This window comes from Pezoporus flaviventris, unplaced genomic scaffold, assembly GCF_033815535.1.
Source record: "Pezoporus flaviventris isolate CSIRO_AGI_PZ_B2104156 unplaced genomic scaffold, CSIRO_AGI_Pfla_v1 ptg000007l, whole genome shotgun sequence".
Classification (NCBI taxonomy): Eukaryota; Metazoa; Chordata; class Aves; order Psittaciformes; family Psittacidae; genus Pezoporus; species Pezoporus flaviventris.
The window spans coordinates 33505588-33530864 of NW_026892555.1; the positions used below are offsets into that span (position 1 = coordinate 33505588).

The window sequence follows — 25277 nt, forward strand, 5'->3', positions numbered from 1 at the left end:
TGTTCAGCCTGGAGGAGGCTCCGGGAAACCTTATAACAGTCTTCCAGTACCTAAAGGGGAGCTGTAAGAAGTGACTTTTTATAATGGCATTTCCAGATTAGTGACAAGACAATGGGAAATGGCTTTAAAATGAACAAGGGTAGGTTAGATATTAGGAAGAAATTCTTTGCTGTGAGGGTGGTGAGGCACTGGCACAGATTGCCCAGAGAAGCTGTGGATGCCCCATCCCTGGCAGCGTTCAAGGCCAGGTTGGACGGAGCTTTGAGCAAATGGAAGGTGTCCCTGCCTACGATACAGGGGTTGGAGCTAGTTGAACTTTAAGGTCCCTTCCAACCCAAACCGTTCTATGATTTTATGCTGTTTGAGCATTGCTTGTAGGCATGCAATAAAACTGGCAGTGAAGACAAAGACAACTTCCATGGCGTTCACTCTGGCACTGTCCGTCTGCAGCCAATGCTCCTCAGTTTGACCACTGGTCTCAGGTGTTAATATTTGCACAGTTCTCATTTCAGTATACTGAGTGACTTAGGATATTATGGGCTGAAAGGCAAGTGCCAGAAATTGCAGTAAGGAAGGATGCCTGATACTTCCCAGCATAGGATGTTGGTTGGAGTTTTTTTATAACTCTGCAAAGCCTCTGGGGTAGGCAGTTGCGTGTAGTTTAATTTGTTTCCCTGCCAAAATTATTTAGCTATCTGTAAGAATATGTAGAAAAAGTTATTTCTCTTCTTTTAAAGAACCTTTTTTGGAAATGCTCCGTGTCCCTCCCTTTGAAGCAGAGCCTAGGAGTTTGATGGCAGTGTGGGAAGCACTGGAGATAGGCACTGAGGAAGAAGAGTGACTTATGAGTCATGGCTTTGCCTTTGTCAGCACTGTGAAAATCTCAGATCTAACCAAACTGTAACCTTTTAAAGAAAGCACCGTTGTCACGTGCTGTCTTGAGCATGTGAGCACTGTATGGCCTGGAAGGGGAGGGGAAGGTTGAGCTGAGGGATGAAACTAATGCCTTGTACCCCAGCACCTGAGAGCCAGAAGAAGACTGGTGGGGCACTGGCATGCACAGGTCCCTGGCATGGTCCCAGTCCCAAAATACTGTAGACTGTGAACAGGGGAGATGGACATGGGGTAAGAGTGAGAGTTAATATGACGGTGTGCTTGGGAACAAAGGAGAGAAGAAGAAATGAGAGTCAAGGGAAGACTGTGGCACTGCCAGCTAAGCCTGGAATTGACAGAGCCAGGAGAGATGAAAACCCTTGGGATGGGGATGAGGAGAGACTTGGCATGGGTGCTGAAGGTAGGAATGAAGAAGTACTAGGGCTTGAATCAACATGGGCTGGAGGATATGGCTTGAGGAAAATGGGCAGAGGAGTTTCTTCTGGAAAGTCTTTTTCTATAGAGATCTTAGAATATAAATAAATACTCTTTGATTTCAGTAAAAGATCCTTGAAAATATGTTTTTAACCATCACCTATGGCTAGTCCCCATGCAGAAAACTGTTTTGCATTTGCAACTGGTTTACTCCCTTGCCACAAGAGCCGCATGGTATTTCTAAAGATTTCGGTCCCACTGCTGTTACTTGTAGGTGTCTGTGACTGCATCATACAAGGTGTGAGGTGTGAATTTCTTTTTCTAGAAGTGGTGAATGAAAACTTTTTGCGGTGTACAAGTGTCCAAGTCACAGAATGTCAATACTGAGATTGTCCTTGCAGAGCAATTTTTTTGGCCCCTCATGAGGAAGCCTTACAATTTAATGGTATCTACCTCCTGCTGACGTGCTGGGCTTTTTTTTCCCACAGGACCCCTGCCTTGTTCCCTGCACAGGATGGACTTGCTCTGGGAATGAATCTGGTTGATGCGGTGGAGAGAGCTGTTCTCTGTAGCACCCCTGCCTCACTTCCAGCAGAAGTCGGGACACGTGTGGCAGGCGAGGCAGGGGATTGCAGGAGGCAGAAGCCGCTCGGGTGCTCTGTGCAGCTGCATGCTGCCCTGGCAAACAGGACTCTCTTCCTGGCTGTGCTGCAGACTTCCTAGGTGATGCTAGGTAAGTTCCTCAATCCTGGCTTTTCTCATGTCTTTGCTAACTGGATATGTCTTGCTTTCTTGTGGGTGACTTGAGATTTTTGGATCTGATTTGGAAAAGTGCTGAGCACTGACAATTGCGAGTGAGGCAGTGGGGGTTGAGGTTTGAAAGTGCTATATAAAGCACAATGCAATGCTAAGTGCTGTTGAAAAAATTAGGTCTGAGTTACGCCAAACTGGAGACAAAGTTGTCTTCAGAACAGGAGAATCATTTTGACCTTAAAGCTGTCACTGCTTTCCTTAAGAATTCAGGAATAATAGGAATAGTTATTCTAAGAAGTAACAGAGTAACAGTAGGACTAACCATTATGTTGATGAAGCACTCAGCTGCAGCATTGAATTCACAAAGAAATTACTTGTTCCATCTTCCAAAGAAAATTTGACTAGCTTGCAGTAAATAAGGTATTGGACCATACACCAAATACCAAAGGTAAAACAGATTACTGTTTTGATTAGTGGTAATTCTGTATGCTGAGTGAAGCAGAGGTGCTGTGGAAATGGTATGACATAACTGCAGGTATACTGTGCCAAAGAAGCAAACAAAGGTGAAGTTTAGGTTTCTCTAAAATGTACTTCTGATATTTCCTTCTGTGAATGCTTGCCTCTGCAGATTGGTTTTAGTGTAGATGTTTGTATCATGTTATCTGATTTGGGGTGCACGAAGCACAGCATTTTTTGATACTGTGAGCTCAGATAATATATATACATAAAACCAAAATAACATGTAAATTCATCATTTGTTGCAGGCACATGCCTCTTGTGCCTGGTTACTGTATCAGATACAAAGTAGACAGTGTTTGTAATGCCCACTATCAGAATGGCTTGCGGTCAGAATTTCATCTGCAGTTCTTCAGGCTCAGGATTTGTATTTTCCCAGTGTGATGTCCGTAGCTAGCTACAATGCTGTTGTAATCAGTAGATAACAGAGAATTTTTTGGCAAAGGCACAGTTAAGCTAAATATTGTTTTAACTTAGCTAACCTGAGTGCAAAATATCTCACATTAGATCAGGTTTTATGAATTAACCAAGAGCATGTCTTTGGTGCCTAGAAACATGGTGAGCATGTTTGCCAGATAAGCTGTTACACTCAATTGCAGGAGAGAGAGACAGTAAAAGCTATGAAGCTTTGATAATGGCTAAATATTATATTAAATACACAGAGTAAGAATGCATGTTCCCCTTCCAGCCTGCTTGTAGGGGATCTACTACATATGGCTCTTTGAAAGGCTGCAGTAATGCTTGAGGAGCCAAGCAGTATTTTTAAGTGCTGCTTTCTAAGAAAACCTGAGTTATTTTTGTTTGACTACTGCTGTGCAGTGTGAGTCGTGCTTTAAATCTTTCAACATAAACAAAAAAGGCAGGAGGGGGCATGGGGGAAACAATCTGCATTTTACAAGCAGAAGTTCAAAACTGAATTATTTGCTTTACCTAGAGCATTGAAAATTCTGTTGCCATTAGACTGATGCAATAGCACGCATTAGGAAAGGATGGCACAATTCGCAGAGCCTGCTGGAGAAGAGCACGGGACTGGAACAGCAGGGTGTCATGGGCCTGCAGGGCAGCTCACTGGCAGACCTATGCTGTGAATATTATCGGGTAATATAGAGAGAGGAAAGCCAAGAAAAATACAAACTCTGCCCTTCCTGCGTATCCCATAAAATGGGGGGCCAGGGGGAGGAGGACGACTTGTTTTATCAATGCGCCTACTTTATTTCGGTAGCACATCTAATGTGGCAAGGAAAATGTTTTCTGTTACGTGAAAGAAGGAAAAAATGGAAATGGAAGCTAATTTTGAGCTAATACATTTGGAAAGCTGCTAATAATAGTGGAATTTTATTCAGCATGCTCTATTTCTACAATAGAAAAGTAAAATTCCTTTGCGTTAACTGAAACATCTGTTGAACAAATTGGTTCAGTTTCATGAGTCTGTTACTAATTCTGAGAAGTAGATGGTGTTTTAAAAAACCTGTAGAGTTGGGGGGTTAGTGCCCATATTTATTTTCTTTTTTTTTTTGCTATTATTAAAGTAGGTCATTTTGAAGTGTTATGTTTTCATGAATACAGTAATACTGTGGTTAATATTTCTGGTATTTCAAGCTTTACTTTCATTTTAATGAGTTTTCTTCACTGCTTTTAATCAACATTATTAATATTCTTTAAAATTGTGGGTTTCCAGCCTTTTACCAGTGAAGTGACTGAATAATTTAAAAAAAAAAACAAACACCTCTTTTGGTGCATTTCTGTGTGTATTTCCATGTTTCTGCAGTTTTTTCTCCTCTGTTCTACTTACAAGTTTGAATGTTAATAGAATTTGAGTTGTCCTTATTCCTGTTTTCTCATTTGGACTAAATATTCTTTGGCTATAACTGCACAGCTGTGGGAAGAGTATTGGAGGTGACAAATTGGTTTATGGCTTCACATGGTGGAAACTAAGAATGTCATAAGAGTCAACGAGATGATGTCATATGAATTAATAGAAGAAAAAGGGAGAAATTAAAAACAGTTTCTAAGATTCTGTTCCCATGCGTCAGGAATGCCTTAATTTAATCTCATACATATACATGCATTTTAAAGCAGTTCAGGTTTCTCAGGTACATCTCCTATCAATATCATCACTGAAAGGAAATCACAAGTAAGTGTAATGTTAATATGCAAATCAAATTAAGTTCTGTGTGCTTTACTGTTAAACATGTAAAATCAATGCATGTTCTTCTGTACTGAGCTGTAATACATTTGAAGGGACATTTAAAGGGAAAAGCTGAATGTTTAATTTTGACAGATAATATATATTTTCTTTGTAGTGCATAAATAATGTAGCAAATACAAGACTGGCATTAAAGATGTACATTTAATGTGATTATAAGCTATGGCATTTTCAGCTTCGTAGTCAGTGTGTCTGTTTAGAGTAGTTCTGTGTATGAAAGATGTAAACAGAAGTTGATAATACTTTCTGGTGTTGCCTTAATAGATAAATTACTTTTTATTATGGCTCTTTTTGAAGGTTTAATATATGTTAACTATGTGGTAATTCATCTGTCTTCCTTTAAGTAGAAGGTAATGCAAGAATAAATAAGAGGGACATCAGTGAGGAATATCATTGCTTTTGAGGGATTGCTGGGTTGAGGAGAAATGGAGATGTATAGCCGAGTTTCGTGAAGGTGCATGTGAATACTGGGAGCACAAGGAGCTGCCCCACTGCTGATAAGATGTTCCAGACTCCCCTTATGTCAGCTTTGTCCTTGGTGTAGCTTGCTGAAGTTTCAGATGACGTGCATGAAATGAAGCGGGGGGGGAAGTTTTGTGGCTGAAGTTCTGTGCCAAGTCTTTTTGAAGTCTAATGCAGCAGCTGTGCTGTAGCTAAAGAAAGGCTTTCTTTGCCTCCATCCTAACATCTGCATGATCTTTAACAGCAGAATTGTTCCACTATGATGTATCGTTTAGCTAATCTGGGTTGCTTTCATTAAGTCTTTTTTCTGTTTTGTTTTTTCCCCCCTTCTTAATTAGAAATGCTCACATTCCTTTTAGGAACAACTTTGCAAAGATCTGGACTTGAGTGCTTCTGTGTAGAAACAGTAAGACTGTTTCTACAAAAAAGTCAAAAGATGAGTTGATCTTTATATAGCTCAGTGAGGCTCTTGGGGAACTTTAGACTGCACCCCATTAGGATTTTAATTTGTCCTCCCTTGTTTGGAGGGCAGGGGCTGAACATGGGGCCAGTTTTTGTGGGGATGTCACAAATGTGGCATCATTGCAGCTAACTTTGGTCTAATGGGTTGCAGCCTCCCTTGCTGAGGTATTGCCCCCTCTCCCTGGTGCCAGTGTCACTGCAGTCGTGACTCTGGGGTGAGTTGGCTCAAGAATCCAAACCAGTGGTCAGCTAACTGCATTTTTGTTTGGGTTACTTGGCTGGCTTTTTAACTCTTTGAACTTGCTAACTGCAGAATTAGACAAATGTCTGTGCTGAAGATGACCTAGAAAAGGGCCAGCCTCTTCTAGTTGCAAATCAGCTTGTCTGCCACTTCAAAACCGTGCCTTGACTTGAGGCAGGAAGAAGGCAACCAAGGGAAGTTTTTTTAAGAAGGGCATGACTTACACTGTATACTGTGTTACTTTGAAAGTTAAGTGAAAGAAATCAAATCGCATGTAATTGAATTTGAAGTTTTAGCTTTAGCATTTCTTTTAGTTGGAGGTTTTTGCATAAGGACTTTTAAACTGAATCTATATTTTATGTTCTTCTAATTTGAGACTAAGAGGTTTGTAATTGTTCACTCCCTGATAGCACGGCAAAGCTGGCAAGTTCTTATAGTTAAAGGGTGGGATCTAATGGTCAGAAATAAGAGGTTGTGGTCTTGGAGAGCAAAACAAAGGTAGCAGAAATGCTGTCATTTGTCTGTGGTTTTGGTGATCTTGATTGTAAATATCCTGCATTTATAGGGGGTACTTGACGGTCAAGCAGTGTGTCATGAACTAAATCTGGAGGAATACATTGTAAATTAAATGTGGTTGGGTTTTTTGGTAAGTAAGAATTATCACATTTTATCATTAGGAATTACTGGATATGCATTTGCTTTTCAGTTGAACAATATGATCAGTCTTCATGCTGTAATCTTTGAGGAAAATGACTGTCAATGGAAAAGCAGAGGGCTGATTTATGTAACTGTACTCATTGCAGAAGTTGGTGTGCGAGATCCAATTAACATAAGTAGCAAAGTAAGAGAAAAGGCACGGGAAACTTATGCTGCTTATTAGGGTGTTAAATGTTATTTTCAAAATTATTTCTAGTTAAATAATGTTTTTCTTCGATTTATGCCAGGAGGACTGTGTTACTCCCTGGACTCATTGTCTATAAAATTGAACATATACATGCCACAATGAAGAATTAATACTGTACTGTGCAAAGTAACAAACCTGCTATTACAGATTACTTGAAATCCTGCATATTGAGTGGAAAAAGATAGATCTGACGATGTGTGTAATTCCTGCTCAGCGGAATGTGATGCGCCTGCCACCCTGTCCGAGCGTGACCGTGGCCATGTCACCAGGGACTGAGCATGCCCTGGGTGACAGCTGGGCATTTCAGTCTCACACATGGTAAACATATGTGTTTCCTAACGCCTAAGGAGTATGGTTAGGTCCTAGAAATAGAGGTGCTTGACAGCAGCAGTCCAATATATGCGGTTTATCTATATGTTTAAAAATAGCAAAATAAGATCTTAAGACTGGTCTTCAAAACTGAGCACATTTAATGCATTCTGGTTCTAGCAATGTTACCATGAAGTAAGGGCAAGCAGCCGAGGACTTGTTTCAAAAACAGGAAGTGCCCACATTTATATAAAATTGCGTAGTTTCAGCTGTCATAAATGTGGTTTCAATGCAGTTGCAGGAGTAAAGCCCAAAGTAGCTATAACCAGCTTACTTCCTCTTCCAGTCAAAGTGCAAATAGCCATATAATTAACAATCTGTGGCTCATTTTCTCTAGCTGGGTTAAGTATTCTGTTTCGCCTGTTCAGTCACCATATAAACAGAGGGAACTTGACTTGCTTAAGAGCATTTTAAAACACACATATTCTGGGTCATAACCAGATCTGCAGATTCACAAAACAGGATCTTTGATTGCTCCTCGAACTTGGCAGCAACAATAAGACCTGTGAGTGTGGCTGGCGCACTGCCAGGCTCCTTGGAGAAGAGCGAGCCTTGCCAAGTTGGCTTCTTGCCATGGTAAACTGCATGGGGCAGCAAAACCTGCTGCAGAGCTGGTAGACAGTTCTTCTCTTTAGGGACTTCCCTTCTTACATTCCATTGCAAATTGGCTTTATTCAAAGTCTTTTATCGTTAATTTTTTGAGGACTGATTGCTCAGCTTTTTTGGACAGCTTTTTTTCCAAGTTAATTCACCCATCCTGCCTCTGAGTCTCCTCATGCACTTACTATGGCAGAAAAGCATGAGTACAAAGGATAAGAAAGCATTCCTCTTCCTCTCCTGTCCATTCTCACGTTGATTCAAATATGTTTTAGGCTGCTTGGGGCCTTTGAGGAGAGACATATACATTTCATCCACAAAAAGCCTGTCATCACTTCTCTGGCTCTGCTGATAGCAGGCACGGGCAGCAAATCATAGAATCACAGAATCATAAAGTGGGCTGGGTTGGAAAGCATCTTAAGATCATCTAGTTCCAGCCACTCCTCCCACTAGACTAGGTTGCTCAAGGCCCTGTCCAGCCTGGCCTTGAATACCTACTCTGCTTGCTACGAAGAGCCGGTGAGGAGCCTTTCCATAGAAAAGGAGATCTCCAGGGGAGTTTCTCCTGGGAAGCTCTGCTTGGTTACTGAAGCTGCAGCACCTGCTGCATATGGTTATCAATGGTGGGTGTTTTCTTCTTTGTGTCAGATCCTTGGAGAGAGGCTTTTTTTCATGTGAGAGGTAGCACAGCATTTTGCAAAGACCTTACTCTGTCCTATACATAATATGAAACATTTCCCTTCCCTTTCCTAGCTTTCTGTTTAAACTAACAAATAAATAGTGGAGAATACTTACTTAAGACGTTATGAAATATCATACATTCATAGTTACTATCTTTTGACTTTATGCAATAAAGTTAATAAACCTTAAAGGGACTGTTTCATCCTGTGTTACCAAAAGTTTTTCTGTCTTCAGGAAAAGCTGGCTAACCTGCTTTGTTGTCACTGGAACAACCAGAAGAGCTACACTGATGACCAGAACCTTAACTCATCTTTCTGAGTTTTAAAAGCAAAAGCAGTCTGAAAAGCTGCTCTAGAAAAAACAAGATACATCTGACAGTGATTATGAAGGGAACAGAAATCAGGACAGAGTTCTACTTCAAGCTCTCTAGTGCTTTTAGCTGTAATTTAGCAGGGGAGACAAGGGAAGACTAATGGAAGTGAGAACTCCTTTGTGTCCTGTAAAAAAACAATGGTGGTTTGATATACTGAGGAGGTTCACCCTAAATAAAATTTGGAAATTTTTGGACACAGCAAGGTTTGTAACATTTTTAACTGTGTGAAGGATTCTTTCCTATCCATGTCTTCCAGTGTTTTAAGAGAATATAGAGCTTCCACTCTGAAGAGGTTGGTTGCACAGTTTCTGCTGCTGCTTCTGCATACTCTGTCTCTGTGTGTGGATGATAATTTATTAAAACATCAATATAACATTGCCTTCAGTCATTCAGAAAAGACTTATCTTAGGTGCTTGCCAGAGTTACTCATGTGTTTCTTTGCTTAGCGTGACATGGCCATATTTTCCTCCATGGCTTAGTTCCTAGCCCAAGCACAGGCGATGAAATGTGCTCACATTGCACTGTTTTATCACTGAGTTAAGGGATTGGATGGGGTTGTGTTGTAAAAGAGGACAGTAGGGCCAGTCAGTTCGATGCAATGAATAGATTGCTCTTATTCATGGAGGAGTATGGTCCAAACACTGGTCTGTGGGCCAAGACCAGCCTACAGGAAATTTCCATCTGCTCTGCTTTTTATGAAAGGAGGAGGAGGGCAGCTTTGCAGCAGCCAGCGCTGCTCAGCAACTGGACTGTACTGGGGGCTTGCCACAATCCAATTTAGGGGGCTGCCTCCAGGGTAGTGGAGGAAGATGGAAGGGGCCAGGTAGAAAAGCCTTCCTTGTCTCGTAGTCCAGTCTTACTTCCGTGATGACTTCTTGATAGTATTTCTAGGATAGCTACCTGTGGCATGTGCAGTCTGGTCAGGTTGGTGACTATCCTGAAGACTAGGAAGTGAGTCTGTGAGAATTAGCTGGTGGGGAGGTTCTGCATCCAACCACACAAATATGATTGCAAACCCCTTGTAGTAAGTGACCTCTTTTAACAGAAAACCACATCCTTTAAAATCATTTAAAATGCTCTTATAAATTACAAGCTACCATGCCATATAAAAAGCATCTTATTTGCATATGAAGTAATACAGATTCAAACTTCTAATTGTCATTTGAGAAGTCAAATACTACTTTTTGAGTGGATTTTGATATTATAGTTTTATATTGCCTTTTAGAAGAATTTTGAAATTAGTTTGAGACTGTAACTGTTAACCCTAAAAAAAGCATGGGAAGCTGGAAAGCTCTGTGTGTGTGTGTGTGTGTGTGTGTGTGTGTGTGTGTGTGTTTCTCTCTATGTATGTATGTATACCAAAAAAGATAATGAAAAAATAAAAATGTGCATGTACTCTTCATTGGCTTGCAGTGATAAAGTTTTTATTATGTGAGTTAATATGCATACTCATTACATGAATACCTTTTTATCTATACAGGTCATCCAAAACAAGTGCCTCTAACAGTTATCTCCACACTTGGTTGTGTATTTTTATCATCATAAGGTTAAATAAGATGTAAATTTTTGGATGATTTATGATTTTTAGCTTTTGTATTTTTTCAGTTTCACTGTTTTAAGAATTTTCACACTTAGGAAACTGTTAAGCTCTTGTGATAATGAAGACGGTTTGGGTGAAAATGAAATAATAGAAAAATTGTGCATGAAGAGGGTGCTAGCTTTAAGATCTCGATTTACTGTATTTCTCTTTCAGTTGATGATAGAAGAATCTTATTACTTTTATGTATGTGTATTTATACAAATAATCTGGATGACTTAATTCAAATACAGTTGAATAGAGGAATATATGCATTGCTGTAAAGAGTTACTGCAATTAGCCTGGCCTCTAGCATGTACAGCAGAATTGTTCTTAAAACTGAATGAAACCAATTCTCCTGCATCGCAATTCCCTCATATAATCTCTCTGTGGACCTACATGAGATCAAGGTACTTGCAAATTCCCTTGAGCCTCATTGGATATCCTGTAAGGTTTCTGGCTGTAGCATAACGGATCTGTTTGCTAGGGACAGATTGTTTCTCCTTATCAGGAGTGGGGCCCACGTGAGTCAGCTAACCAGTTGCAAAGATCAGTGTTGAACTCTCCAAATCACTACATTAATATAAAGAATAGTATAAATTCACAACTATTTGTAAACTTTCTAAAATCACTTCTTTTCATTGGGAAAAATGTGAAGAGATCAGAGAATAACAGTGGTTTGGGTTGGAAGGGACCTTAAAGACCATCTGGTTCCAACTCCCCTGCCGTTGGCAGGGACACTTTCCACTAGAACAGGTTGCTCAAAGCCCCATCCAACCTGTCTGTCCTGGGTTCAGCAATAGCAGTTATTTTTCTCCTTCTTAGTAGCTGGTGCAGTGCTGTGTTTTCAACTTTAGTCTGGGAACAACACTGATAACACACCAATGTTTTTAGTTGTTGCTCAGCGGCGCTTACTCCAATCAAGGACTTTTCAGTCTCATGCTCTGCCAGTGAGGAGGGGCACAAGAAGCTGGGAGGAAGCAGAGACAGGACACCTGACCCAAACTAGCCAAAGAGGTATTCCATACCAGAGCACGTCATGCCCACTATATAAACTGGGGGGAGTTACCCAGAAGGGCAGATCACTGCTCGGGTCAAGCTGGATATCAGTTGGCGTGTGGTGAGCAATCATATTATGCATCACTTGTGTTTATTGGTGGCTTTTTTTTTTTCCCTTTCCCCGTTTAGTTTTATATTCTCTTCCCTTGTTATTTCCATTATTATTATTAATTATTATTATTATCATCATCATTATTATTGGTGGTAGCAGTAGTAGTTTTGTATTGTACCTTAGTTACCAGACTGTTCTTATCTCAACCTGTGGTATTTACATTCTTTTGATTCTCCTCCCCATCCGTCTGGGAGCGGGGGGAGTGGGGAGGGAAGAAGAGGGGGGAGTGAGCAAGCGGCTGCATGATTCTGAGTTACCAGCTTAAACCACAACACTGGCCTTGAACACTACCAGGGATGGGGCTGCCACAACTTCTTGAGGCAACCTCTTCCAGTGTCTTCACCCTCATAGTAAAGAATTTTTCCTTATATGTAATCTAAATCTACCTTCTTTCAGTTTAAAGCCATTCCTCTTTGTCCTGTCACTACATGCCCTTGTAAAAAGCCCCTTTTCAGATTTCTTGGACAAAGTTAGGCAAAGTAGCAAATGCCCTTATAACGTTTCCATGCTACTGGATCACCTTGGGGTTTGAGTCAGGTTTCCTGAGTTCTCAGCTTCACTCATTCAGCCTTACTGTCTCTTGCAGTTGTTTGAGGTCTGCTCCTGATGAAACTTTTCTGCCAAGGTGAAAAATTCCCATGTTCAGACACGTAGGTACCTTTGTGTACCTTCAGCCTTCCTGTTTGTGTTCTTGAGGATCAGTTCTGTTGCCTTCTTTTCTCTGTTTCTTCTTTTACACCAGTCTTTTTCACTTTTCTTCACCCATTTTGTTGCTGATAAGCTGAGTGGAGTGGGTAGTAGTTCATAAATGCAATAAACTTCGCTGGTGGATACCAGAGTATCAGACTTGCTTTAGGAGCTGATAAGTAAAATCCTATGTTCTTTCTTGTACAAGAGGTGAGATGATATGGACAATTTTGACCTTTGAATCTATATTTTGATTTATTTCCTTGGCATAGTTTTTATTCTGTTTTTCAGTATATTATTTGATTTTGTAACTGAATTTTGTATGTGAACAAATTTTATTACCTGTTTATAAATGCTGTTATTTGATTATTTTCTGGTATATATATTACTTAACTGTTCTCAGTGGCATGAACTTGCTTTTGTTCTCTGTTACATTTATAAAGAATTTAAGAGTCAAACATGAAATGGAACAACTTTTCATGTGAGTGATGACTTGTGTTTATATTCTTGGAGACAGAACACACTTGCATAAATGCTGGATTAAAAAAAATTATTATCACATTTCATTAATTACAGTGAAATACATGTCTATAGAAAAGTATCTCTGTATATCTCCTATTAGAAGATAAATGGGGCCTGTGGGAACTGCAAGGTGTCCTGTTCCCGCTATGTGGATAATTAAAGAAGAAGAATAATAATTGCTGATAGTGCACCTGGGTCTTGAGTAAGCCAGGGAGTGTTTGGGTGCAAGGTCGGGCTGGGAAGCAGCCTGGGGAGTGATTGTTTATAGAATGGAATTTACAGTGACTGAAAACAGTCACTGGGAATGATGTAGTTGCCGTTTGGCTTCATGACTCGGACCTGTATCTGTATGCTATATATTAAAATGCTTGAGTGAATAAAGTGGAACTAGTTGTGAAAGCAGTGTGTGTATGTGTGTGTGTGTGTGTGTGTGTGTGTGTGTGTGTTTAGCCTCTTTCTTTACAGATGCTGCAGGGCCTGTGTGTCTGTTTTCCTTTGAAAACTGTCTAGCAAAATCTACGAGATGGATTTAAATATTGTGATAATATTTTCAGGTGTTCTGTTAGTATAGCCAGCTGGTTACTTTGGTCCATGGAAATTAGCCTTCTGTGAAATTATAATAAGGTCAAATCGTCTCCTTTATTGTTAGCCTAATTTCCTAAGGAAGCAAGGCTCATGAGGTTGGACCCTGCACTTGTGCACATGCACACATGCCCCTTCATCTCCTCTTAGTAGCTTTTGAACATGTTAGTGGGTTTGATCATGTTTTTTGGCATAGTGGAGGTCTCATAATTCAGATCCCACAAGTTCTGTGAAAATAAGTAGCTGAGTACATGAGTGTATGAGTGTATGAGGTGGAAGCACCTAAAGGTGCCCTGACAGAGGAAAAGGTTACAGTATAAAATAATCTTACTAGTTGCCTGGGAATCCTAGTGATGGGAAAAGAAATACTTTAAACAAATGTTCCAACTGTGGGAAAAGCTTTGTTCAAAGCTTTCACCTTTCTAAGCACCAAAGTCAACCAACCAGAGGGTATAAAACTGTGGGAGATGAGTCTTAATTAATTCTTTTGTTCATGGGACTACTTGTTCCTTCGATATTTTAATAATCATAATATCGGTAGCATAAATGTTTCCATGTAATATATTTTTGCATATTTAATTTTAAAAGTAAATATGTAGGAATATTCTTATGACAATCCTAATTTTCAGAGGCAACTTTTGTTTTCACTGTGAACATTAATTTAAATGTTTACAGAACATCTTCTCTTGCTATCAGGACGAACTGAGCAGTTGCTTCCCCCCTTTTAAAATGACAGGTACAGTGAATGCTTTCCAGACCTGTTTTTGTGGTTCTGGATTGCAACTAGCTAGAAATGCTGGAGCATTTTGTGGCGAGAATTCATAGCACTACAGTTGTGCTCCAAGGGAGTTAACTGGGAAGAACAAGGTTGGCTCAGTATGCTTACTGAATATGGAAATAATAATAATTATAAGCTAACCAACAAGAACAGTATTCTTAATAAAATGTGTGGGTTTTTTTTCAATGTAATCATATGACTGTGTAATAGAAAAATTGCTTTGAGAGTGGGTCAAAGATTACACGTAGCAGAGACTTGTGTGATTGGTTATGAACAAGCAAAAATAGGGTAAACTTTTGACCCGACAGCAGCAAATGGAGCTGTGTAAAGCACCTACAGATGGCAGGATTTAACATATAGTTGGTCTCTCGCCCTTTCACAGCAATTATGATCATATTACACCAGGCACAGAGGGGAAGGAGCTCCGTAACTGTAATACAGCGTGTCTTTGAAAGTTTTGAATATGCAGTTGCCCGTTTCGTTTTTGTAGGACCATCAATTAGCTTAGCAAGAAGAATTCCACTTTTGTTGCTTGTGTTTGACTTGTTGAGTTCCTGAGCAGCGTGCCAAGTCCATTTGGAACAAAAAAAGAAAAATGTTTTAAATGGTCTGAATAATTTTCATAATTCAGACTGCAGCAGATTTATTGCTGAGCTTGAAAGATTCCGTGAAAGTTTTATGCTGTTGTGCTGCTGATGTGCAACTGAAGGGACAAGGAGAATATGGCTTCAGAGAGAGGTCTGGGAAATGATGCTCCCAACAAGCTCCTTACATCCGTATGTAGACACATGCATTTTTCTAGTCAAGTTCTGAGTTTGCAAAATTTAATAACAAAAAAGACCAATCAGTAAACTATTTATTTGATAATACTGTGGCATTTAGACAATTCAGGGGCTTTCAGTTTTGTTTGTACCTGTGAAATACTTGACAAATTAGAAAAAGTGAAAGAGTCTTGTGAATAAAAGATGAATGATTGCTGTTTTCCTGTGAACTTTGTCAGTTAACAAAATCAGAAGCCCAGTTGCAGTTTTGGCACAGGGTGATAGTTTCAAAGTCATCCAAGCACATTTCATGTAATTCACTGCCTTTCGGGTGTTTGTGTGGCTGTGCATGCATGTGGACTTCTCCCATGTTGAGTTTTATTTATCACACTTTGACGTGTTGGCATCTGGAGAAAAAAGCCTGAATTATAGAAGGCATGCTTCCTTCTAGTTGTGATCCAGCCACTATCTCCCTTTCCGTCTCTTCGCTTTGCCTTCTGGCCTGTAATCTGATGCGTGTGCCAGATGTGGGGAGGTGGAGCAGAAGCAATCCAAGCTTTTAGACCATTTCATGGAGGAGGTTATTTTATTATATCTGTGGTTCACAAAAATTTTCCTTTGGTTTTCCAGACTGGCTTCTACCGAGAGTAGAAATTGCAAGCATATGGTAATAAGCTAAATAAGATACTGAAAAATGTTTTTTGGAGGCAGAGAGCATTTTCAAATACTGATAAAATAAAGTGTGGTTGGTTGGTTTGTTTTTTTTTTTTTTTCTCTAAATCATGCTGAAGCTTGCACTGTACATAGTCTGCTGGGTTTAATTCCATTTCTTTTTGGAGACAAATTGTATTCATTTTAGCCATGCCCATACCTGCAGTAAAGAGCTGCTGATGAAAGCTTAAAGGCACTTAAACAGCTCAGTGACTGCTTCCACAGGAGTTTAATCCGGTCACACAAGATTTTGAAACCTTCCTGGGTGTTAAAATACAGTGAAATGAAAACTACTCTTCTCAGATGCCAAACAACACACCCTGTGCTAGAGTAATTCCTTCTACAGTTTTCCAATCCCCCTCACACAAAATAAGAAAACCTACCAAAACCCCAAACTTCAAGCAATTTTAAAATACAACCCATGCTGCCCCCTCTTTTTGCTGATGATCAGCCTGCAGATATCCAGGTTTGAGCCACAGTCAAAATTTGCCTGGACCTGTTGAAGCCCCAGCTTTTCAGAGGAGGCTCATGAGTCCTGGTGCTGCCCTGTGCTCCCTGCTGAGGCCGGGCTGCAGGTGTTACAGCCAGCCTTCCAGAGATAGTGGGTTGGCAGTTACCTGGCAGATCTTGATAAAACATAATTGAGTAATCTTAATCTAAAGGTAATAGTGTAGTTCTTTAATGTGAGGTGGTTGTCTGTTGTGTTAATGATTCGTATGAATTAGGGCTGTATGCATGTCAACTACTCCACCTGGAAGTAGGGGCAGTTATTGTCAGCTTTCTGCCTGATAGTAATCAACTCCATAGAGGTATTCTGGATTTGTTGTAGTTGGGAGATGCAAAAGCAAAAATAACTCTGTAGAGGAAAAAAAAAAAAAGTTCTTAATATATGGAGTAGAAAGGAAAAGGAATTAAAGAGATTGGTTTCATACTTTAGAAAGATAGCAGTTTTATCCAGTTACGTTCTTCCAAATTCTTATTGAAGTACAAAAGGTATTGAAATGTTATTACTGAAATATTAGTGAAACATTATTGAAATATTATGGGATTATTCTCATAGTTTCACTGATTAAAATGGAAATCTATTTGTGGGACATGTACTTTTCACAGCTCTTTTGTAAATAATATACTAACTAGTTTTATATGCCAGTAACTGAAATGCCTCCAACAATTACAGCTACTCAATAAATACCCTGTATGCGTCTTTAAAACATAAAGCATTTTAACACATCAACCAAACTGAGAGATATATTAAAACTTTAACCAGTGACACATGCTTTATAGTCCCTGCATGTTCTTTTAATTCTGATCATTATTTCTTTTCACAGTATAGCAGAGACTATCGTGTTTCCTAATCATTGCTGGAAATAAAATAGTTATAATGACTGTTCTAGTATCACTTAAAGCTAAGTACGAAGTTTCCATTATAAGTTGCACAAAAAGTTCTTATCTACCCTCTGGTAAGTGGGTGAAACGCCTGTGTGCAATACATGTAAGCTTAGTTTCCTTTCAGTGTTATCTAAATACCTAATTAGTTTTCCTATGTATGTGCCCTGAAAGAGTAACTGACAGAAGCTACCATTTCTTAGACTGCATTTCACATACAGACGTAAGTAAAGCATTGTGTGCTTTTTCTGCTCCCAGAAGACAACTTTCAATGCCTGCTGAAATCTTTCCTTTCCCTAGATCAAATCACTGCTCACCTGTGGCAGTACTTATCTGGTCTAATTTGAGTTTGAAATTAGTGTGGCAAGAGTGAACCATCACCTCTATACCAGTAATATTCAGCTTGCTACAAGTGAATTATTGTCACAGGAATGTTCTGGATGTTGAGAAGTTCTTAACTTGTCATTAAACCATTGCATAATCATTAAAAATAAATTAATACATAGATTAGAGTTATACTATAACACAGGTATTTGCATGCTGCTCAGCAAACTCTTAAGTGCTGGCTGTGTAACTGGATGGTAAAAGTAATAATTTTCTCATGCTGATCTAGATAAAATAACGGTTTTCCCTGATATTTAAGTTGCTACTGGAAGAGTAGACAAGGTGCAGATTTACACAACAGAGTACCAAAATTAAGGTGAAATATTTATTACAAGAAAGTGTTGAATCTGGCTTGCTTCATTTGCAAAGGAGTTGGGAACTCTGTAGGAGTTAGGATCTTATGAAGATCACTGCTCCCGAGGTGTGTGATCTTCTGAGAGAGATTTTCTCTTCAAATGTGTACCCAGCTAAGCCATTGTACTTTGCACAATGTACATGACATAACAAATACCTTGGGGCAGGCGGGGAGAGGACAGCAACCAGGCACATTCATTTTCTGTAGACACAGGAATTGGATTGATATCTGCTTTTAACTGAAGAGAGGGAGGCATGAACGTGATTTTTGTGCCCCCCCGTTGATGCAGGGGAGGTTTTGACCTCCTGACAGTCAATCCCAAGGAGCAGCGGGAGCACTGGTAGGGTGCAGATTAGTGAAAGCTGATTGGCACCAAGCACCAGCCCTTCCCGTGTTTGTAGACGTGACCACTTACAGCTAATAAGCTTATAATAATTTCTGCTTAAGCACAGGTGGTGAAAGTAATAGTAGCAAAAAACCCTAAATAAATAGGTAAGGAGCTTAAATACAGGGAAGGTATGGGGCAAATGGTAGTGAAACCTGTGCTGTGTGTTGTAACTGTGATTGTCCAGCTCCTTCTGCAAGGGGGGTTGTGTTCATCCCAGCCCTTGCTGCTGATATTCCTGTTTACACATCAGCTGTAGGGATATCAGAGACTGAACTCCACCAAGAAACATTACTTATCTCTCCATTACATTAAAATATTTTTGCAGTATGGCATAAAAATCAAGACTTTCGACAGCTTCTTGTGAATCCTGCGTTGGAATTTTTTTGATGACATATGCACATTTCATTTTACTGGCTGAAGGACACCATTTGTGCAGAGGAATAGATTCAATTTGGTCTTCCAAATGAGTTTTTTATTTTTGAAATCTTAAAAAATTCTCTTCTCTAAACTAGACTGCTTTACTGTGGTTGACTTGATTGGAAAATAGCACATGCCTCCCTGCCTACTTTGTGTTTGTTACCTAAATTGTGTAAATTCAGCTTGGAGAGGCTTGGAAGAAGAAAAGGATTTAAAATTATTCCCTTCTAGTTAATCCCAGGAAAATTCTGGCAAATCTGTCTTCTCAGTGCATTGCTGTATGTCTTTTAATTCCATTTCCTTCCAAAAGCATAGACAAAAAGCTTGTTGTTTGGTGTTGAGTCTTTTTTCCACAGTGATACTTTGGTTTGTCAATAGCCAGGTTTTGGGTTTATCTCATTTTAGTACATGCACAATAAGGAGTGTTGTGGTTTGTGGATTTTATTTTTTTTTTATTAAAACCTTGTTTTTTCTAAAGGAAACATTCCAATGGTGGTGTTAGTTAAATCTAGCTTTGAAGTGCTGACCTTTTATGAAATAGTGTTTTACTACCAATTGTTGTAAGCCAGTGGTGATAACAGTAGTGATATTTTTTTTCCCTTTTAAAATATAAATCTTTGGTTTGTTTAAGCATCATGTTATTCGAACAGAGTAAGCTCCTGTGGCAGATTATAGTATGCTCTTTCTTTGGGGAAAAGGAAAAAGAAACAAAGCAAAGCAAAGAAGCAACCCAAGGCTTATTTCTTTGTTATCTTTCTTGGCTAACACAGAAGGACCTTGGTTCCTACTACTGCTACACTTCACAGGGCAGTTGAACAGATTATTTTATGTGCTGTATGCTTGTAAATTCTCAGCAGTCTGAGACAACATAAAGACTCCATCTGGAAAGTAAAGAACATTCTGATCTTACTCCAAGAAAGCTTTTACATATAATCTTTATAGTTAAGGACATGAATGGAGCCTTGGATTTAACATTAGGTAAGACAGTTCAGAGAACTGCAAGATTAACTCTTTAATCCGAAGCATTATTACTGTGGTGTTAACTAGCAAACTGTCTTCCCACTGTGGTGCATTCTCATAAATACTCTCACATTTATGTATCAGTTTCGGGTTGCAATTAAATGGTTTTCCATGCAAAATTTTTGCACGTTTGTGTTTTATTAAAGTATTTTTCAGCCACTTCTTAGCTTGTGGAATTATGAAAGAGTATCTGAGATTGCCTAGAATTTTTGATGTGGCTCAGTTCTGGTTCATATAGATTTAGTCCTAATAGTGTATCTTATTCTGGTTAAGTTGCTGTAAGTAGAATCACTCTTTCTAAAATGAATAATTTTCTGGTTGAAGTGTCTACAAGGTACCATAAAATCAATATTAGAAAATAATCTGCTGAAGTACCTCTCTGTGCAATTCGTGTAGTAGTATACTACAACTGCTACTACTTTCTTCAGGCTCAGTCTGGTATCTGATGTGGTCTCCAGGAAATTCCGAGTGTCAAAGAGGACGGATTTGATCCCTGTTTAGCAGATCCTGACAGCTCTGCCCATGGAGCCAGTACCCTCTCCAGGATGTTTGCAGAAGTTGATTATGGAGCATTTCTGTACCGTCCTGGTACCACATTCCTAGAATTAGTTATTTATTTTTTTTTCTCTTCATGAATATGTTTAGACTTTGTATTTGAAAAAGAGCTAACATCCATTGTGCTTTCTCATCTGTCTTGTTGAAGTTCAAGGCAGTATCTGACTGTAAATTGAAACCTGAGTTAAAAAGGTAGCATGCCTGGTATTACCCACTTATATACACCTGGCTTACTGAATGACCTTGAATAGGTCATTTTATGTCTCTGATAATAAAACATATATCCACCTTTGCAAAAGCTCTTTGAAATCCATGAGTAAAAGGTGTCCCATAAGGTCAAAATATGAATTATTTATTGCTACATGACATGCACAGCATGCAGACCGTGGGGTTATAGAAATCCTGTCCGTTCCTTTCCCCCCTGAGAATAGAAGTCATACCTTCAGAGCTCTCCTTAGAGAAGAAGTATTTGTCGTATGAAATCTGATATAACCTTTATGTGTATGAGTGTGTGACAGCATTGAAACTTCGGTATCTCCAAGGAGCTGGTTTCAAGTGTTGATACCCAGCTTCCTCTGACAAGTGCAAATGCAGTTTTCAAAGTAATAAACATTTTTAAAATAAAGAATGAATATGAGAAGGTTAGAAAGAATAATCAGAGGTGGGGGGAATACTGGCTTTTGAATCAGGGAATTAGAATTTCATAACATCAAAATTGTTGTAGGGTTACTACAGGGTAACAGATCACTTGACTTCCAGATAATTACTAATGCTCACTATTATCCATTTACTGATAATTGAAATGCCAGCCATATGCTTTGAAAGAAACTGATTTTTCTTTTAGTATGTTTCCTAGGGTTTATTGTAGGCCCTATTTGTCATCCAAGTATGTAAAGCAAAAAACCCCTCTTCTCTGCTTACTATTTCTAGTATTTATTTTACTAATTTAGGTTTGTATTATTCAAGATAAGATATATATACACACGTATGTGCACACACACATATATATATATACATACACATATAGGTAGAAACAAAATTATGGAAAGCAAGAATAGCCATGATGCAAGACAGTTAGGACTTTATACTTCATTGTGAACATCTTCAACTGTACTTTGAAATCAGTATGCAACCAGCACAGATTTTGAAGAGCTGGTATACAAGCTGAGATATGCTACTTCAGTAATTGGGTTTCTCAGTAACAGTTTTGGCCTCTGAAAGAGTTTAAGGGATGGTCTTCAGCAGAGGCATTGAAATCCAAAATCCATGACATTAGCATAAAATTGAAGTGCTTGGCTTTTAATCCAAGTCCAAATATTAGGTCAGAATTATATTCAGCTATATCCAAAAAAAGCCTTTAACTATTTGGGATGGGCCCAGACTTTCTAGTACTGACAGTAGAGGCAAGAGGGTTCTTGTGCAGTTTTTACAACTCCCTTGGGGGGTAACAGACTCCTGGATAACTTTGGTTTTCTACTGCACTAGTGGATGAAGTGCAGTTTTACAGCTGAAGTCACGTCTGGTTGGAAAGACTGGGGAGATGTTACTGGAAAGGAAATTGTGATGGAAAAGGGAAGCAGTGCTATGCCCAAGTAAGAGATTTTTGAGAAAATTGATCAAAGAAAAATTATTTCTACATGTCTTAATACAGTTGGTTTAGAGGATTGTACTTTAAGGCCCTTGTACGTTGTCTGGTTAAAAGGAGACATCTTCTTGGAAATATTTCCCTTCATGTTGCCCTCCATCTTGGTTCTCTTCCATTATTCTTTAGGCATCATTTTGCTTGTTCTATGTATTTATTTGATACTTTCATCTAGCACTTTTCACAGCTATGAAGTCTAAGGACCTTGCTGCTCTGATTTTTCTTATCTGCCCAATGCTCCAATTCTGACAATGGCTGAGGTACTGCAGGCTAAATATTAATAAAGATAATTCCTCTATACGAACTTACATTATAGCATAGATATTAAGTGAGTGAGACGTATTAAAGATTGCAGGGACCCTGTGTCATGGAGGCTTCCTAAGTACTTAAAACCTAAATAGGTACTTTATCACGTCCTCTTCTTTCTCCTTATCCTTCTCAGTAATCTCCATTGTAAATACAAATATTAGTGTCAGTATTATGTAGGGGTATAACTGTCTCAATATTCCCTTTGCTGCTTTTCCCTCTTGTATTATGAAATATTTGAACTCATAAAATAATATTGCCATCACAGAAGGTTTTTTTTTAAACCCTGGTTTAATAGAGAAGAGCAACACTGCATCCAGGAGCTGTAATCTCTCTTGTATGGCCTGGTTTTCTAAAGTTGAGGCATTTTAAGTGATCCTCTTACTTAGTCCCCAATGTATCAGTCATTACTTGTGGCTCTGCCCTGTTGCTTCTCTCTCAAAAAGTGTTCTCCGGTATACCCCTTCTCAGTGCCAATTAGTATATGCCTATACATAGTATGGACAGCTAGCATATTCAGAATTGTGTTAAATCCAGAGTCTCCAGGCAGCAGGTAGTTTAAGAAATTGCATCTCTCTTTGCTAATAGGGACATAGATTTGCCATCCTTTATTGGCTTCTTTCCATGCTTTTTGAAATTTCTTTTACTTTAGATGTATCTACCTACTGATCTGGAAGGGCTTACATTTCTGGATGGTCATCACTCTGTTGCACCCACTCCCATGTAAAAGAATGAAAAAGGGATTTGTTGTTTTTTTTCAAAGGCCTTTCGAGAAAAATAGCATCCTTCAGCTGCCCTCTAATACCTTATTTTTGTTTGAACAGTAACATCAACAAACACTTGCAGTGGCAAACATGCTTATAAACTCCAGTTTGAGAACAAAACTCCTTTTAATATTAATTAATGGCTTTTGTTCACTTAAATTTTATTGTAACCTCCCCTGGTAAGCTGTTGTCTGGGAGAATAAGTGACTGTCCCTGAACCTTGTCTCTGCTGAGCTAAGTTAGAAGGAATTTCCAAAATCTGAGTAGCTATCAGAATGTCTGGGTAGATGTTCCAAAACAACAGCATTCCAAATCCACAACTCCCAGCACATGCATTAAAGAGAAAATCAACCTTCAATGTCCAGGGCCATAGACAGCCTTAGCAGTCAGAGTTAGCACTGCAGTGTCATATCTAAATCAGCTGATAAAAATGCATGTCCTAGAACAAATCCGCAAGATGGTCTTGAAATGTTGCTCAGCAATTAAGGCTGGCTGGATTCCACTTGGACAATGATATTGGCTGTGCACTTGGTCCTGAAGGTGGCCCTGTGGGGCGTCCTGCCTCTCAGAGGGAGGTGCAGTTTGGAGGCACAGAGCCTCCAAACGTCAGTTTTCTCCCCGTTGCTTTGGGTGTCTGTTGGCTTGTGGTTGGCTTTCTGATTTTGAAAGCCATATAAGACTTTATGACCAGATTATTTTACAGATCATCTCTCTCTTCTTTTGCTATGCTGCTGTTGAATATTCGCTATGAGGCCTCTTTGTCTTGATGTGTTGCATGCCCTGCCTATTTTCCCTGTAGTTTTGGGAAAGTAATTGCACAGCAGAAAGGACAGTTAATTCCAGGACTTGGCCGATCTCTTCTCAGAAGGATACCGTCTTCACTCAAGGTAAATGGCTTACACAATGTTAGTATTATCACGTTATTAACTTGCAGCTTAGAAAATGTGGGTTTTTAAGAACCTAGGACAGGCAATTTGTAAAAATCTAAATAACTCATAAATCGCATATTAAGGATGATTTGCTAAGGGTTTTAAGAAATAGTCCTGTGAACTGTGAAGTACTGCAGATCAAGATGAGAGAGTCATGACAACCATGTGTTTGAAAGACGAAGATGGGAGTCTCCTTGCCAAAAGCAAAGCACAGCAATGTGTTCTTCTAAACTTGACTTTTCTCCCCCATTTAAGTGACCTTGTATTATCTTGTGCTTCAGTACAACACGCTGAAGTCCATATTGTTGATATTTTTGGATTGAGTTAATGTTTTTGTGGAAAATTCAAAATGTTTAAACATGGCACAGGCCACTAATTTTATGCTGCGGGAAGATCTTTCAGTTGGTAGCAATTGTAAAGCATCTGCCATCTATTTACAAAGATTGAGTCTGACTTTAACTTTTCATATTGATGTACAATATAATATCAATATGTGTGTGTGTAGGAGTTGTTGGGACGGGACAGGATTTGCTATATGTGTTAAAAATTTCAGATTAAAATGATTGCGCTGTATGCTCTTTCTGAGCCTTTCCCTTCAGTTCTACATGTGCACCTACTTTGCAGTTCATTTTAGGGAAAATCTATAACAAGGAGAAGTTGAAACATAGGTTTCTGTTTTGGAATTTAGTGTGTTGAACTTTTCTCTTAAGAGTTAGCAATAGACCCAAGTCCTGACATGTTTCCTCTTTTATCACAGACTTTAATATTCAATGATAACCACATTGGGGGTTATTTGAGATAGTGTAGCATTTCTGCTCAGAATTAGGTTTCTGTTAGAATATTACATATTGTTTCTGCTGCAAATTACCTATATACCTAAATTTTGCTTTTTCTCTATTTAGATTGTGTATTCATTGTCTTCCATGTTTTAGAGCTGTCATTTGTTATTACTGGCACTAGTAGCAAACCTGCACTTTAGTTAGAATTGAACAGGTCAGGTTTATGTTGAACAAATAACTGTCATTGGTTTAAATATTCCTTAATATCCTATATTCAGTGATTGCCATTTTATTAGCACAAGGTTTTTTATCTTTTACCTCACCAAGTAAAATTTTAAGCTCTTTGATTTTCACAGTCCTTCAGTTAAATCTGTTTTATTGCATCAACCTCATTATAAAAAGGATCACACATAATTGTCCTGAAGTTGCTTTTTATTTCATATCAGTGTATTTAATTATTTTATTTTAAATCAGATTAATTCCAGCTGCTGCCGCTTCTTCTTTCACTTTTGTTTTATTTGGTCGGCTGCAGTCTCTGCCTCCTCAAATAGTGTTATCTCTTGACAGCCGTTATAGTTTTCCAGGAATATTTGTGCTCTGGCTCAGTTAAACAGGGATTTTTTCATGGTTCTGCCTGATACTGACAAAAATTATCACTAGAACACTTAAAAACTCTTAGTAGAAAAGCTAAC

The 25277-nt window shown here is 38.9% G+C and overlaps 1 protein-coding gene across 9 annotated transcripts in view; it reads left to right on the forward strand.

Annotated features, from left to right (window-relative positions):
• Window positions 1-25277, forward strand: part of NCOA2 (nuclear receptor coactivator 2) — a 193816-nt gene that overhangs the window by 69670 nt on the left and 98869 nt on the right. For 5 of the 9 annotated variants that reach the window (XM_061448305.1, XM_061448306.1, XM_061448304.1 and 2 more), the window contains exon 3: window positions 1797-2041. The exons of the other annotated variants lie outside the window; for them this stretch is intronic. The gene's annotated coding sequence lies outside the window, so the exon portion shown is untranslated. The remainder of the gene's footprint in view (window positions 1-1796; window positions 2042-25277) is intronic. 9 annotated transcript variants of the gene reach the window in all.